This window comes from Choloepus didactylus, chromosome 2 (assembly GCF_015220235.1).
Source record: "Choloepus didactylus isolate mChoDid1 chromosome 2, mChoDid1.pri, whole genome shotgun sequence".
Taxonomy (NCBI): Eukaryota; Metazoa; Chordata; class Mammalia; order Pilosa; family Megalonychidae; genus Choloepus; species Choloepus didactylus.
In genome coordinates this window covers 21,838,124-21,853,664 of record NC_051308.1, presented here as the reverse complement: position 1 = coordinate 21,853,664, position 15,541 = coordinate 21,838,124, and the positions used below count along the sequence as shown (strand labels likewise).

General features: G+C 41.8%; 1 protein-coding gene and 1 pseudogene across 5 annotated transcripts in view; one reads left to right on the top strand and one right to left on the bottom strand.

Moving 5' to 3' along the window:
- Nucleotides 1-15,541, bottom strand: part of RYR2 (ryanodine receptor 2) — a 769,122-nt gene that overhangs the window by 709,397 nt on the left and 44,184 nt on the right. The window lies entirely within an intron of this gene.
- On the top strand, nt 8,658-9,051 carry LOC119526892 (annotated as a pseudogene).

Sequence of the window (15,541 nt, the reverse complement as noted above, 5' to 3'; positions counted from 1 at the left end):
TAAATGGCCAATAAGATGCTCAATGTCATTAGCCATTAGTGAAATCCAAATCAAAATCACAATGAGATATCACTTCATACCCACTAGAATGGCAAGTATTTTAAAAATGGAAAATAAGTGCTGGGGAAGATGTGGTGAAATAAGAACCCTAATATGCTGGTGGTGAGAATGTAAAACGGTGCAGCCACTGTGAAAAACAGTTTGACGGTTCCTCAAAAAGCTAAACATAAAACTACCATGTGATCTGGCAATCCCACCTCTAGCTAAATACCTAAAGGAATTGAAAGCAGAGACATGGACAAAATATTTGTCCACCAATGTTCACAGCCAAAAGGTGGAAGTAATCCAAGTGTCCACTAACAGATGAATGGATAAACAAAATGTGGTATATACATACAATGGAATATTACTCTGCCTTAAAAAGGGATGAAGTTCTGATATATACTATACATACATGTGGATGAACCTTCAAGACATCATGTTGAGTGAAATAAGTCAGACATAAAGTAACAGATACTGCATGATTCCGCTTGTATGATTCCACTTATATGAAACAGCTAGAATATGCAAACATACAGAGAGAGAAGTAGGGTTCAGGTTACCAGGAGTGGGGGTTAGGGAAATGGGGAGTTTATGCATAATAGGTGCAGGGCTTCTGTTTGAAGTGATGGGAAAGTTCTAGTAATGGATGGTGGGGAGGGTAGCACAACACTGTCAATGTGATTAATCTCACTGAGATGTATGCTTGGGAGTAGTTGAGATGGGAAGATTTATGTTATATATATATTTCCACAATTTAAAAAAAAGGAAAAAAGAACAACTAAAGAGTCAAGAACAACTAAATGCAACACGTGATCCTGGATGGGATCTAATAATGAAGGAGAAAAAGCTCCAAAAATTATAAAAATTGGGCAATAGACTATAAGCTTTCTATCAAGACCAAATTTTCTTGAATTTGATAACTGTATTTAAGGAGGTTACAGAAGTAAATACCCATGTTCTCAGAAAATGTACATGTAAATATTATGTGTTCAAGGAGAATACTGTATACAGTCCTACTCAAATGTGCAGAAAATAGATACATAGAAAGAATGAAGCAACAAATGTGAAATGTGGCAAAATGTTAAAATTGGTGGATATGGGTACCTAGGATGGGGAGGGTACACTTGAGTTTTCAGTACGGGTTTTGTATTATTTTTCCAACTGTTTCTTAAGTTTGAAATTATTTCAAAATAAAAGGCTTAAAGAAAAAAATAACTGAAAGAATTAAAATTCTTAAATAGAAAATATTCAGATTCTGATATCATAACTTCAGTCTTTAAGGCCAACTTTTGATCCTATTAACTATTTCTTCCAATTTCTCTTTTCTTATGGTTCTATACATTCTTCCTTTTCTCAATCACTGGAAAATAAACATGTTGCTCAAAGCAAGGAACTAAATGATTCACTAAGACCAAGTTTTGTTAACCTCAAATCTTCCTATCTAGAGTAAACTTGATAAAACAAACTTTGGAGCAAAGCTTCAAACTTCAAGCTTTGCAGTTTTTGAACAGTAACATTTCACAACTATATAAGCACTAACACCTCAAGGTTGTTCTCATTCTGAGACCTTCATACCTCTTTTTGAAATCAAAGCTGGTATCTACATAGCTCATAAGAATAACCTCCAGAATGTCCTCTCGACTCCATTTGAAATCTCTCAGCCACTGAAACTTTATTTTGTTTCATTTCTCTTTCCCCTTTTGGACAGGAAGGCTCTCTCAATCTCATGATGTCAGGGCCAAGCTCATCCCTGCAAGTTATGTCCCACATTGCCAGGGAGATTTACACCCCTGGGAGTCACATCCCACGTAGGGGGGAGGGCAGTAAGCTCACCTGCCGAGTTGGCTTAGAGAGAGGGGGGGGGCCACATCTGAGCAACAAAGAGGTTCTCTGGGGGAGCCTCCTAGCCACCATTATAAGTAGGCTTAGCCTCTCCTTTGCAGTAACAAGCTTCCTAAAGGCAAGCCCCAAGATCGAGAGCTCAGCCTACTAAATTGGTAGTCCTCAATGCCTGTGAGAATATCAGTAATTTCCCAGGTGGTGAAGTTTAATATTTCTGCATTTTTCCCCAGTTCCTCAGGGGGGCTGTGAAAAAAACATTTTTATTCTTTGCCCAAATTATTTTGGGATGTATCAGGGTTTCACACTAATCTATACAAGCCAACCAGATCTCGCTCCCTATTCAAAGTTCCATGTAATTACAGTGTTTGAACAAACTGACCACAGAAGTTAAATTATTAGTGTGCTACAGAAAATATAGATGCTACATCAAATAGATATCTCTTCCCTTGGTCTCACACAGAAGTTGAAGTTTTAAAACCCAGCCAATATCATCCTTTACCCTTTTGCCTGATTTGCTCTAGTCCTAACCAGATCTGCTTCATTCATACCTCTAATTGAGGTCTGAACTCTTTTTCAGCTTTTTTAACAGTTGCTGTATGAGGTAATACTGACATTCACAGCTGACAAACTCTAGCTCTGAGTTCAGGTATCACACAGATACCCAAAGTTCCAGAGACCAATCAGGTTATACACAAAGGGCTCCACAACTCCGAATTTGGAGATAACCATTACAACTCAGGAATAAATGTGACTGTGCTAAGGGCTTACAATCTAGGGACCTTTACAAAGAGAGTTCCCCTGATAAACTGTGCTCTAAGATTCAGTTCTCAGAGTTTACACATTATAGTGTTTGGGGCTTTAGCTTTTGCGTGTGAAAACTGAACCACTATCTTTGGTAGTAATTATCACAAAATCCACTTCAATTTCAAGAAGGAAAAGACCATCTCAGAAGGAAAAATTTATACCACACTTTCTAAAAAAACACTTAACAAAACACTTTCTATTTTTTCTTTTTTAGCTGCCTGGAGTTTGTATTTGTGTTGGAGTCAAGCTGAGCTGGGGGTTACTGAGAGTTTCTGGGAATTAGCTTTGTTGTATATGAGCTGCTCTCTGCGGTTCCCTGTGGACATAGAGAGGGAAGAGCAAGCCTGTCAAATACCTGTGCTTCTAGCAGAATCCCTCCTCACTGTTGACTGGCCCTCTTTCTTCCTCCCCTCCCTTGAATTTGGATCTTGAAGTCTCGGAATCCTCCCCCTAGTCTCATCACTTGATAGTGACCACCTTGCACCTTCTGGTTTCCTGAATAATCTTTACAACAAAATAATCCACAGTTAAGAGCAGATTTCATTCTTTATACGTATTAACTCAAGGAGTTTTCCCAATAACCCTACAAGATAAATACTGTTACAATTCCCATTTTACAGATTAAGCAACCAAGGCGCAGAGAGGTTAAGCAGCTTGTCAAACGTCAGTGTGCTAGTAAGTGTTGGAGTCGGATCTGAAGCAAGGCAGCTTGGCTCCAGAGTCTGGGCTTTTAGCCAATATGCCAGACTGTCCCCTACCCCCAATATTTTCCTAAAGTAACATTTTTCAATGGAAAAATGTTCTACTGTGCCAATTTGAAGCTATTATGGACCCCAGAAGAGCCATGAACTTTTAATCCAATCTTGTTGGGTGAGAGCTCTGATTATATCACTTCTATGGAGGTGTGAACCCATCCAGTCAGGATGGGTCTTAATTAGATCACTGGAGTACTTTAAAAGAGCTCACAGAGAGAAGGACCTCAGAGAAGCTGAGAGAGACATTTTGGAGAGAAGCTAAAATATGTAATCCAGAGTTTGCCCCCAGGAGAAGCTAAGAGCTGACACAGAAGCAGATATTTGGAGATGCAGACAGAAAGATGTTTGGAGATGCTAAGCTAAGAGATGAAGCCCAGAGTTTACCCTGGAGATGCTAAGAGAGGACCCCCAGACACTTAGAGAGAAACGCCCTGGGAGAACAAGCACGGAAGCAACAGGAGCTGAAGAGAGAGAAGCCAAGAGAGACAGAAGCCCAGGGATATTTTGGAGACAGCCATTCTGAAACCAGAACCCAGGAGCAAAGGACCAGCAGACACCAGCCACGTGCCTTCCCAGCTGACAGAGGTGCTCTGGATGCCATCGGTAATTCTTCAGTGAAGGTATCCTCTTATTGATGCCTTAGTTTGGACACTTTTATGGCCTTAAGACTGTATATTTATAACCTACTAAATCTCCTTTATAAAAGCCAATCCATTTCTGGTATTTTGCATAACAGCAGATTTAGCAAACCAGAACATCAATCCACCCTAGATTTTCTTCCCTCAAGAGAACAATTTACAAAATGTTTTCAGAGAATGACGTAAATGGAAGAGTAGCAGCTTTTAAATATAAATATTTACAAGCTTCTGGAAGGGCTGAAGTGCCTGAACTCAAATATTTTCAACCAATATAGTATAATATAACTTCTATAATTCATTAACACTTTCTAAAGGTGAAGATTCTTCAATTTATTCACCTTTGAAAGTTTTATCATGATAGAATATGTCTTGTTACTCAAAACATTTTTATGTAAAATGTTATTTGTAATAGCTAAAGTTTTTAGAAGGTATTTTGTATCAAATTTAAAAGTTTTCTATTGGTAAGAAAATATAAACAAAATAAGGGAAAACTAATTGTCAGCATCCAGGCCAGTCCTAGTAAAACTGAAACTGGCCAAGTGTACCCTTGGTGGTCTCTGGCTCTTTGGCCTTTCCTTTCTCTCTGTACCCCTGTGAAAATGTTTAACCAAAAAGAATCACTTCTGTAGAATTTGATGTGAATTTATATCAGTTGAATTATTATTTTTTCCTGGGACATCTGCATTTTTTTTTATTTATGCAATAAAAATCTCGGTCCCCCTTACTGACCATGTGTTAGTTGGAAGAATGGATGCAAGAGGAGGCCAGCTGTATGCAGGTTTGAAGCAGGACGGATATGGGGCCAGCATGATGCTGAGACCACCTGTTCTGCCTGATCTAGGGCTGTAACTGAGTTTTTATTTCTCTTGCTTCAATACTCAAAGAAGAGTTAATTGACATAGCAATGTCATCTTCGCAAGAAATATTTATTCTCATGTGATCTTCAAAAATAATACACTCAGAGATGCTTTGAGAAATGTGACCAAAATTCATCTCTCAACTACCCAATAGCTATAAGCCTATAGAATCGCACCTTCTTGTTCTAACCTTTTACCTGCAAAATTCTGGTTCTTATCTCTCATTTCTCACAAATGTGCTAATGGATTAGCTATGCTATTTCATGACAGTCTCAATTCAATTCCACAAAATTTATGCAGTGCCCACTCTGGTCCAGAAACTATGTTAGGTGCTATGGGATACAAAACTTAGTAAGACATGGTTCCTGACCCCAGGGATCAGACACTTCCCAACACAACCACGTGACAGTCCTATAAAAGAAGGCCAGCAAAATCCTACTGGTGGGAGGAGGGGAAAGGACCCTTTTCCAAACTCATAAAAACCAAAGCTTAGAAATTGTTTATACCTAAAGAACTGGGGCTTATTCTTGATTCCTACCAAGTATTGTGTCTAGGATAGTCTAGGATGTAGAAAGGGGAAGCACAAGTGGGAAGGAGCGTACTGCTGGGATATACGACTAGAGCCCCTAGTAAGATTTTGCTAAGCTTATTTAATAAATATTTATATATCACTGCAGCTCTGCAAGGTAGGACACTTAGGGATAAAAAAGCAAACAACCAAGATACAGGATTAAGGATAAACCAGCGAAACACAAGAATGACAGCAAATTATACAACGGAGCATAAACTAAATATGAACCAGAAACACAGTTGTTATTTTAGAAGTCAGTTACATGTCATGGAAGAATTATGATCCCCATTCCTAAGAGGCTTACCTTCTAACAAGGGAATAAATCAAGTAAACATGGATTCCCAGAAGCAAAAAACTATAATTATTATTATATGTGGGCTGAAAAGGTGAGGCCCACTATCAGAGGAAGGAAGCATTAAGTCATTTAATCCTAGAGATTTGCCTAGAAGGAGTGAGCCATTAGCTAATTTTTTTTTTTTTTTTTTTTTTTGTAATGCTGTAGTTTAGAAAGAAGAAATGGGTGCAAGTTCTCTCTGCCTCAGGTATAGGCTGGGCAAAACAAAATTGTAATGGAAAAGGTGAACAAAATTAAAAAGGGAATCGTGAGACCAGTTAAATCAAAGGATATAGAGGTGGGGAAAGAACTGAGTAACCAGGGGCCCTCCTCCCATCTACACTTATGCTATTTCATTTAATCCTCACAAGATCCACTGGGGCCCATTCATCCAACCATCCAACCATCCAACCATCCATCCACCCATCCGCTCATTTAACCATATACTGACCAGATAACCATCTGGCAACCACCGAGTGGGGCATGTGGATGTCACAGAGGGACAAACAGATGAAGTGCCGCTATGATGGCGCGCACTGTGGAGTGAATTGAATTTTGTCATCCTAGTTTTAGAGACTCAGAGAGAGAGATCAAAGAACACAACCAGAGCTCGCATGTCAGAGAATCAGGATGTGAACCCAGGCAGGTTTGTCTGCTGCCCTGAAGTGTCCCTGACAGCATGGACAAAAATAAGTAAAAAACTAAAGAGAGTTCAAAGAGCAGGACTGTCCCTCTCTTGATATTTTCCACCTCTGGCCTGAAACACACTTCACACAATGCTGGTCCTAAACTGCCTTAGGACCATCCAATTCACGGTTGTACATAGAAGGTACTGTGGAAAGTTGGAAGGGAGAGGAACGGAATGAACAAATACTCATTTCCTACAATTAGCTCTCCGCCATCCTTGGCCGCTTTTGAGAAGAGAGCAAAAAGTCATCGGTGGACTAGGCAATCCTATAAATGACCCAAGAAGTGTAGTGCCAAGAAAGTCCCTCTAATCAAATTATTTTTCTCTTCTGTAGCAGCCTGGCACAGTGTCAGAAATTTTGCCAAATGGAGACTCATTTACTTAGTCTAAGCACTCTATCCTGGAAGTATCGTCACACAGTTGACCCAAATGTTCCTGAGAAGGACTTCACATATAGAAGTGAGAACAGCAGCTATGAGTATGAAAAACCCGGCATCACTGTTTGGTCTTGACAGTCATTTAACTCTCTGAGTCTCAATAAAGCGGGACTACAACAGTTACCTCGCAAGGTTATGGTGACGATCAACAAATTTTCACACATGCAGCAGTGTGGCTGGTATATCAGTAGAATATCTGAATCTGGTATCTTAGTTTAATCAAACAGATTGCCTTATTCCACAACACAAAGTTTTGGCGACTTGCAAGAAGAAATGAGTCTGTAATGACAAGACGATAAAGTAAAGGAGCAGTGCTTACCTGTTAAGATACAAAGCGTGCACCTGGACCTGCCAGGTTTGCCCAGGGCACGGATTCTCACAGTGTGGTCCCTAGACAGCTGCGACTACACTGTTATGGATTGAATTGTGTCCCCCCCCAAAAAAATATATTCAAGTCCTAACCCCTAATACCTCAGAACACGACCTTATTTGTAAACAGTCTGTGAAGAGGTAATTAGTTAAGATGAGGCCAAACTGGATTAGGGGACCCTAATGCAATATGATTCGTGTCCTTCTAAGAAGAGAAAATTTGCACACACACACACACACACACACACACACAGATGAGAATACCATGTGAAGATGGGCAAAAAAGGCGGCCATGTGGAGATGGAGGAAGAGACTAGAGTGATGTATCCACAAATCAAGGAATCTAAGGCTTTCCAGCAAACACCAGGAGCTAGAGGACACAAGGAAGGACTGTCCCCTACGGGTTTCAGAGGGAACATGGCCCTTGCTTCCAGACTTCCAGCCTCCAGAACCGTGAGACAACATGTTTCTGTTCGAAGCTACTTAGCTTCTGGGACTTGGTCACGGCAGCCCTAGAAAACTAAGACAGGCACCATCTGGGAACTTGTTAGGAAGGCAAATTCATGGGCCCTACCTCTGATTTACCTAATCAGCAACTTTGAGGGCCGGGCCAGCTGTGCATTTTAACAAGCCTTACAGGTAATTCTGATCATGCTCAAATTAAGGACCAGTGGTGAGAAATGAAGTTAGGAGTAAAAAAAAAACTTAGTTCTGTGGTTCTATAATTCTAGAAGGAAAACTGGTACATGATATAGCACAGTCCAACATTTCTACCATTCAAAAGCAAGGGCAGGGGAATCAGAATCTCAATTTAGCAAAGGGGGATATAGCTGACTGCACTTTCTTGGCTGTGTCTGTCTCCTGACCAAGCCCTGTACCCTGTTATCCTGGGCAATTGTCTGAGTGCTCAGAGCAGGGTCACATGCTTGATAAATGTTGCTGAACACTGTGAAGATGACTTTTAAAGCAAAAAGCCCTCACAGGGATAATCTTCCCTGAAAAATAGCAGTAGTCAGGCCTGTAATCATCTAACTTTTTCTATTTCCCCAACCTACCATAACGTTTTTTAAAATTTCCCAAATCAACTGCATTGCAACCCGGCTGCAGGGTGCTGCCCCACCCCCTGGTTGCAGGCAGCACCCCCTGCCCAGACTCATTTCTGGACAATCAATCTTTGGGGTGTTGGTGGTTTTATGTGTGTGAAGCACAGATAATCAGATATTGCTTTTAAATTTGCCAAAACATACAGCTAACATCACAGGCAAAAATCAATGTTAAAAGTCTTCCTTTTCTCACCAACGGCCCGGCCCGTCAGCCACCATGCTGGGTAGCATGCAAATGGAGCTGCACCGACTGACCCTCATCCTGTGCCTGCTGATGTGCCTGGGTGCTGGCAGAGGAGAACCCCTCAAAGCCCAACAATACTAGCGAGGGTGTGCAGGCAGAGGACACGGCCAGATACTACTCAGCCTGCGGCACTACATCAACCTCAGCACCAGGCAGAGACAGGGAAAACACTCTAAGCCCTGAGACACTGATTTCAGACCTCTTGATAAAAGAAAACACAGAAGTTCCCAGAACATTGCTTGAAGACCCTTCTAGGTGGCGATGGGAAATAAAACTTGCTCTCCAGTCTTTTCCTATTTTTCAACCTGGATTTCATCCTGTAAAACTCGAGTCTGCCTTCCTACCAATGCCCGCTCCCCTGTGCTGAATTCTGAAGAGTTTTCCTTTGTCAACAATGTATATATGTGCACTTAAATAGAGTATCATGCATTAAAACAAACAAAAATCTTCTTTTTCAGGGCAATTTTAAAAAATATAAATTAAAGGGATACACAGTACTTCCCCATACATTCTTTGCAACCTCCTATAAATCTATAAATATTTCAAAATAAGTGGATATATGGCATACATATATGTATATATAATTAGGTTTCTCCATTTATTCTGTTAAACACAGAGTAAGAAATCACAAGCCATGATTTCAGAATTAAAACACAATTGCTCATGTCTGTGTGAAACAGCAGCAATTCCAGAGTGGCAACTGCAGGAATAATCTTGTCAGGTATATTCTCATCTAACCATCTTCAGATGCACACCGCAGCCACACTCAGGAGCCAGTACACCAAAACACAGAAGCTGAACTAGCTAAAAGTGCAGAAGCGGAGCACAATAGCAAAAATCAGTGAAGACAAGAAACAAAAGGAGGAATCCTAAGATTACTCCTCTAAACTTTCCTGATCATGCACACCTCTTAGGATGTGTAAAACGGGAACGTCCCTCAGCACACCCCTGGCCTCTCTCAGTTACTTCTCATCCCTTGGCTCCCAGGGAGGAGAAGAAACTTCTTTGAGTGATAGAAATTAGAATCACCAGACCTGCTCAGCTCAACCCTGCCCTTCTGTGCCCTTCTGAGACCTTCTGGAAGAGCTCCTGCAAAGAGGAAGCTTCTGTGCAGCTCCAGGGCTCCGCCCTGAGGAAGAAGTCTACTTGTGCCTCTGGCAAATCAGCCCAATTCCTGGAATTCAATTAGCAGGCCTACTTGGCCCGCTGACTTGAAGCAACATCCTCCAACCAGGACTTCTCTGGTGAGTAAGAGCAGCATTTTGACCTCACATTTGTCTTAGTCATTGTTTTTCTTCTCAATTCGTTCAGAAACCAGGCAAGAAAGAGGGGTATTATATAATGGGTCCACTAACAATTCATAGTTCCAGGCCATTCCCCTGGAGGTTCTGATTCAAAATCTGAATCAATACCTGATACTTACACAAGAAGACCAGGAGAGTCTTACTATCCAGAAAATTTGGGAAGTACTTAAATATTGAGTTCCTGTTATATGGACTAGCTTCCACAGAGGTTTTCAGCAAGTTCAAGAATTTTAGCTCTAATCACTCCCATCAGGGAAAATTAGAGAAACAGTAAGCTGAAAGCCGAAACTTTTTTACCAGAAGGTAAAGCAGGCTGGCAAAGGAGTAGCGGTTTTTCAACAATGCCTCAAGAAATAAATGACGATTATGGAAAGTAAAGCTCAGGCCTTGAAAGTGTACTCCAGGAGCATCTGCTTGGGAAGGAAGAAAAGAACCCAAGCTACGTGTAAGGGGACCACCGTCACGTGCTAAGACAATGTTTAATGGGATGTGAGTTCCCCCGAAACATTCATTTTCCACTTCAAGCACCCATATTTCTCTTTATCTCAGGGATCACACTAAAGCCTGAATAACTCAACAGACAACACATCAGAAACAGAAGTCAACAACCCAGAGCCAAAAATCGGAAACAAGTCCTTGGCACATTTGTTACCTGTAATAGAGTATAATGAATGTGTAAGCATTTCATTAACCAAAACTTCAGGGACCTATAATGATTTCTAAAAACAAAGAATCATAAATGAGATTAATTAAGCAATACTAATGACTTCTAAGTTAAGACATGTACTGTATGACTGCATGGTATGTGAATATATCTCAATAAAAATGAATTTTAAAAAAATACATAAAGAATATATTGCCACTGGTATTTGATGTCATTATTTAATGGGCTGGTCTGCTTCATTTTAATAAATTTAATGATGTTTATAACAGCATTTATTGGTTCACTCCTGTCTTTAGTCCTCCAACCCTTTTTTTTTTCCCATATGGTTTTAGATTTCTTCATCCCAATTAACCTCCCTGTGTTTGAGGAGGGATACTGAATACATAACAGTAAGAAATCCATTTCTTCCTGGGCAAATTTGCATCTCCAGCTCAGAGCTCTCTCCTGAACTCCATACTAACCACCTACCATCAACTCTACTAACTCACTCCCAAAACCTCACTCCTCCCAACCCCACTCCACCCGCTCTTTCCCCATCTTAGTTGACGGCAACCCCATCCATCTTCCAAAATCTTTGGAATGATCCTTGACTCCTCTGTTCTTCTCACAGTCCACATCCAATCCATCAGGAAATCCCATTGGCTGGGTGTTCAAAATATATCCAGAATCGTTCTGTTTTTCACCCCATCCAGCTGCTGCCACCCTGATACAAGCCACCACCAGATCCTGTCTGGATTACCGCAGTAGCTGGCACAGGGAAGCTGGTCTCCCTGCTTCCTCCCTTAGCTGGCTACAGTCTATCCTCCACACAGCAGCCAAAGGAACCCTTGTAAAACAAAAATCAGGAACAAATTACCCTTGTGCTCACAGCCCTGCAATGGCTCCCTGTTCTAAAAGTAAAAAGCACCATCCTTTTACCAGCCCGCAAGGCCCTGCCTCATGTGCACCTGCCTACACCCCCCTCCACCCCTCTGACTTCATCTTGTCGACTCTCCAGTCCTACTGGACTCCCTACTGTTCCTTGAACTCCCCAGGTCTTTGCACTGGCTGTTCCCTCTGCGTGGAACACCCCTCCCCAGACAGCCCCTGGATTAACTAACTCCCTCATCTCCTTCAAATCTGCTCACGTTACCATCGAAGGAAGTCCCCACTTGAGAACGAAATTTAAAATTGTAACTCATTCCCATCCTTCAACCCGCTTATCCTGTTCAGCTTTTCATTTTTCCCCCATAGTATGTATGACCTTCTAAACATAACACAATGCAGGTAATGTTTATTTTTTTATTATCTGTTTCCCCTACTAGAATCTAAGCTCCATGAGGGCAGAATGTTTGTTCCACTATGTATTTCAGGCATCTAGAATAGTGTTTGGAACACAGTAGTAAATATTTGGCCCTCCCCAGATGCCATGTGAAGAAAACAGTGAGGCTAGCTCAGTGTTCTGCCCCACTTCACCCAACCATTTGCCAGAACTGAAAATCTGACATTAGGGGGAGTAAGCTGCAAACAGCAAGCCTGCTTTGAAACCCTGTTTGCAAGGGCCCCTCAATTTGCCAGAGGGCCTGAAAGGGAGGAAGGAATGACAGGAGATCTCTACAGCCATTATCATCCGGACACAAATTAGTCTGTTTGAAATCTATTCCACAAAAGTAAACATTTACAAAGGACCTGAGCCCACCAGGCATTGTGCTAAGAAACTTGGATACAAAGATTAAGACAGTTTAAGAGGAGACCAAGTCCCTACCCTGAAGTACCCTGGGGTCTAGTCCGGGAGGGAAGTTCTACAGACAATTGCAGCCCAGTGCAGTAAAACCTGCCAGAAGGATGTATGTGCAGTGTCCTGGAGGGCTACTGTCCATGGGCCAGTGCCAGCCTGGGTGTGTCACAGACGACACCAGAGAGGAGACATGCTGAAGAACCAGAGTTTACGAGGCAAAGAAAGGAGGAAGAAGGAGGATCACATGCAAAGCCACAATATTGTAAAAGGCATGGCCCATTGAAGTCACAGTGCCAACAAATTCCCTGGGCTGGAATATAACATTAAAGACGTAGTGGAAGACGTAGTGGAGGTTGGGGCTGGAGGGAAAAATGAAGTGCTAAGAAGCAGACTTTATCTTATAGGCTGGAAGTTGTTGGCCGGGTTTTAAAGCAGGAGAGATTTTCAGTGGGATCACTCCTGGGGCAGGCCAGAGAGAGGTGGGAGAACGATCTCACTGGCAGGGACTGTAATGAAAGGGCTGTTCTAACAGTCCTGGTGAGGCTGGAACTAAGGCAGGAGCACTGAGGACAGGAAATCCACGTCGGAGCATTTATGAGGTCTATTATTTAGCCAATTACCTAAGGAGACTCTAGGGGAAGTGGACAAAGGCACACACAAATTTGGTAGAAGAGGAGATAATGGCCAGAGTATGATACAAAACTCATGGAAAGCTGCTGCAATACAAGGGGGGCAAGGTCCAAATCTCCACAATTCTCAGCCACAAGCAGGCACTTTCCAAGGCTAGTAGATTATTGCTAAACCCAGCAAGCCTTACTGCAAATAGACAAATAAAGGCACCTGCAACCCCTGGCAATGGTGCCTACAGAAGGAGAGCTACTAAAAAGCACTAGACAAAAGAGAATGAGTCAGAGTTCTTGGTTGCAAGCAACACAAACCAACTGAGGAATGCTGACAGGGTGCTCATAGGAAGACTGGAGAACTTGACTTGGAAAATGGGCAGGAACTAAAAGATGGCCAGAACAAGGCCAAAAGCCAAGGCATGCCACAATTATTAAGGTAACCCAGCACCAATACCTAAGTTAAGACCTAACCTGTCCTCTGGTCCCTCACGTTATTTACTTCAGGCTCAAAGCCACAGGCCAGAGTTTCATCAGTTGTGCTAAAATCAGGTCACAAGCCCTGGACAGCAAGGTTCAGGGAAAGCAAGTACTCACCTTTTCACCTTCTGTTGGGGGAGATATCGTGACCCACATCACAACAGGTTCCCTAAACAAAGGGCAGGGTTCAAAGGCTGGACATCCAAACTAAACAATTTTTTTAAAATGCCCACTAAGCAGTTTCTAACCCAACACAATTTCCAGCAGGTACCTTGGACAGCCTCTCAACTCTGATTAGCCATAATCCTGGCCACCACATACCTATAATCCGAGGCTGAGATCTGCCTTCCTAGGACGTACCCCCCACTCAAAACAACAGCAACAGCAACCTTCTCTCCCTACCTATCAAATAAAAAAAGATTTCATTCTCTCAGGGTAGCTGATGAAAACCAGAAGAAAAACATCTGAGTTTCTGTTTATTTATTAATGCCCAGTCCCTAATTGTTAAATACTTTATTAAAAGAGCAGAAAGGAATAAATCTCCTTAAAATTTTTTGTATTTAGAAAGAAAAGCCATTAGATATGGAGAGATTCTTGGCGTGTGTGCATGCATACGGGGTGGGAAGTGGAGACAAGTATATTTCTAACCTTCCTTGATTCCTCTCCAAGCTGAACAGCATTTGTTACTACCTCTCCCTTAACAAACCCTCAAACGCGGACACACTGATGTCACTCCCTCTCCCATTCCTTATTACCCTTTGACAGTCCCACCCCCTGTATGTCCCATCCCCACCTAAATCCACCCTTAACCACTCCTCTCAGCTCCAAGGCTGCCATGAAGCCTTCACACACGCTCTCACACCCGGGATCTCACTGGCCTCCAAATCCTTCCTCATCCACTATCGACAGCCTGTTCTACTCATCTACACCGCCTTATATTGTTAATTCATCTTTTATGAATACACCTACTTTAAACAAATGAAATCATTATAAATGTAGGCATTTTCTTTTTCTCTCCCCCCCAATCTTGGTATAGATAGAAGAAATACTCAAGAAATATTAATTTACTTAGTGACTAAAAAGGTGAAATACAGAAATAAATATAAACAAAAAGTGCATTCTATATAATTTTTTAAGACCTTCCTGGGCTGTGGGTTGATAACTCCTCTGCTGATGGTGAGTGTGCCTGTTTTGCTTTTGTACAAATAAAGTCGTAGGTGGTATTTACCATAAACCTGTCTGGAGGCCCATTTGGCACTTACCTGATACCATCTTACATTTTTAATTAGCCATTTATGTGCACATGTACTTTAAACAAAATCGAGACCATTTGTTATATACACAGGAATTCTCACACTCTCTATGCTTTTAATTTTAATTTAGAACCTAGCAAGTGCTCAATAAATATGATTTAATTAACTAATTGACTAAACAAATGAAAAACCAACACAAATACAGAGGAGGAGTATTTTCTGTATAATGAAACAAAATCTACCACTGCTCTAAGGATGTCATTCCTCTCACTAATGGTGAGATTGCATATTGTTGCATCTCTACCGAAAACGGTTCTGTCTGCGAGGTGTCTTTTGTTTTCCTTTGTTTTGTTTTTTAATTTGTAACAAGTTGTGTGTGAAATCTGGCAGGTAATTTCCCTGGAGGCATCTAAGGGATGAGTCTAAGAGACCCAAATGGACAGAGCCAAGCACCTGAACTTCATTATTCACCGAGCCAGGAGCCTGTAAGTCATCTCAGCTCTGCCAATAAGCTAAAAAGGAGAGCTGTGCCTCAGATGAGCAACGCGCTTGAGGAGGTGGGCCAGATGGAGAGGGAGAAAAGGGAAGCATAGGACCCTGCAAGAAAGACCATGGTGTAACACCTCACAGGTGGCCCCGTCACCCAGACCACCTGGTCCACTTAGAGGGAGAAGTGCCAAAGGCAGGCCAAGTGTAGCGATCGCCCACAGACAAATCAAACCACACAGGGACACAGACTAGTGCAAGGGCAGGACTTCCGGACCTGGACAGATGGTATGAAAGGGGCAGTGCAGAAGACCAGGGAAGAAAGAGGTGGCA